The sequence below is a fragment of the Cupressus sempervirens genome, chromosome 1, assembly GCF_028749045.1.
Source record: "Cupressus sempervirens isolate cs-2001-9-10 chromosome 1, ASM2874904v1, whole genome shotgun sequence".
NCBI lineage: Eukaryota > Viridiplantae > Streptophyta > Pinopsida > Cupressales > Cupressaceae > Cupressus > Cupressus sempervirens.
The window spans coordinates 181,624,693-181,626,907 of NC_143118.1; positions in this window are offsets into that span (position 1 = coordinate 181,624,693).

A 2,215-nucleotide genomic window follows, 5' to 3' on the forward strand; every position below is an offset into this window, starting at 1 on the left:
CAGAGGATATTAGTAGAAATGTATTTTCACTACAAGAACAAGAGGTTAGAAAAGAAAAATGGTTAGTTTTTAGCAAAGTTTTGGAATTTATCAATTCTTTTGAGCCCAACTATAACCCCTTGGTAGATAAGAAGTATTAGGGAGCCAAAATAGATGCTTTAATAAAAATTTCTCTGTGATAATGCAAATCTTGAATGAGAAGAAGGGTATCTTAGCTAAAGCATATCCAGATAAATCAGCAAAGGTGGAAAGAAGAATAAGTAGCATAATGGTTGTGACTCTAGGCTAGTAGACACTACAAAGGAGGACTGGATACATTGTGGCTCAAAATATACATCACATTCCTCCTTAGAAAAGGCCAAGATCAGAGAGTTCATCTGACATAGGTGCCCCTAAGAGAAAAAGGTTAGAACATGGATCCTCTTCTCAAGTAGGAGAGTATTCACCATCCCAGACCCCACTCAGAGTAGATGATGAAGCATCTTTGAGAGAGTAGCTAAGACAAATTGGAGGGGAGGGAGACATAATTGTCACTACTACTGATATAGAAAGAGGAGTGCTTGAGGAGCCTCCTATGCCATCCTTTGACCTCATTGTTACTAATTATAGAGGTAAGGAGATAGATCCCATCATTACACAAGTATCTCAAAAGTTTATAGATGATGAAATTTTTGTTAAATCTAGAGCCTTTGCACAATTTTTGTTGAGGAATAATATAGGCAATTTTGAGAAAAAGTGTAAAACATTAAAGCAAAGCAACCAAACAAATTGGACTCTGAAATTGAGGAAGAGGTAAAAGCCAAATTTTTGGAGGATTTTTCCCATCTAACACCTAAGGCTAGGAGACAATTGGTTAGAGAATCATGAGTTTTGGTTCTGCCTGAATGGGACATAACTAATGCTATGATTTTTTATTCCATTCGAAAAGAGAAGGATGTGCTGTATAAAACTAAAGAAGAAATATTACAAGCACATAGAGGGGTGAAATTCAGCAATGATCACCAAGCTTTGGTGATTTGGTCCATTGAAAAGAGAAATAAGACCAGAATACAAAAGATTTCAAGTATTGAACATACTGGTACACTCATAGTGTACAGAGCAGATGAAGTGGATAGTGAGGAAGCCATCAAGATGACTAAAGAAATGGTAAATTTCAGCTCAGTAGTTGTAGGGAAAGAAAAGAATAAATTCTTAAAACTCAATGCAAAATTTGAAGAAGTATTGAAAGCATATGAGGAAAGGGGAAACAGGATATAGCTACTGGAGACTCAAATATCCGAGTTGGATAAGAAGTTAGGAAAGAGGAAGGTGGGAGAATGAAGCAGGCCTTGAGTCACATACCCTCACCCTCCTATTGAGCCATTCAAGTCTACCCCAATTGTTGAGTTGCTTGATACCCCATAAAGACATGATTTTTACACCGTAGAAGAATTTGAAGAAGAAAAGAATAAATTGTGGGAGTTACATGTTGAGCTAAACAATCAATATGAAGAGAGACTCAAGAAGAGGATCTTATATTTAGTGGATAATATTGATTGGCCAACATTTTATGACTAGTTGGTAGGAATCTTAGAAATATGGAATGAAATAAGGAGGGATGAAGATACACTAAAGCCCATTGTATAGAAATGGAGTGATAGAGATAATGATGTTACTTTTATGTGTATCTTTGTCATCACCTTATCATGTGATCAAATAAAGAATTTTTTTGATATAGTTAATGATCTGAAAGAATTTGATGAAAAAAGGATTTTTTTTCAAAAGAATATAATGATTTGTCTTTCTAAGTATATAGCAGAAAAGTTTGATCTCTTTCCCAATGCACTTAAAAAGATTGACAAAAAAGAAGAAGGAAGAATGGGGAAAGAAATTAGATGATCTATTGTGCCATAGAATGAATAAGGTCATAAATGAAAAGGGACATATACCATGGGCAATGAATAATGAAGAATTTTTCAAAGTAAAATTATTTTATAATACTATTAGAAAATATTTTTTTGAAATAGAACAAATAGGAAGCTTTGTATTGAAGAAGCAACGAGAGATCTTAAATTTTGATTGGCCTGATGATATTGTTTTCAACAAGTGGAAGGAATAAATTTTTTCTTTAGAATAGATGGAAATAGAAGAAAGGGGTGAGGGCCAAAAAGAAGATTAAATAGATGATACTTCAGTAATGGAAACAAAAACATCAACCATAACTGCTAGCCTGAAA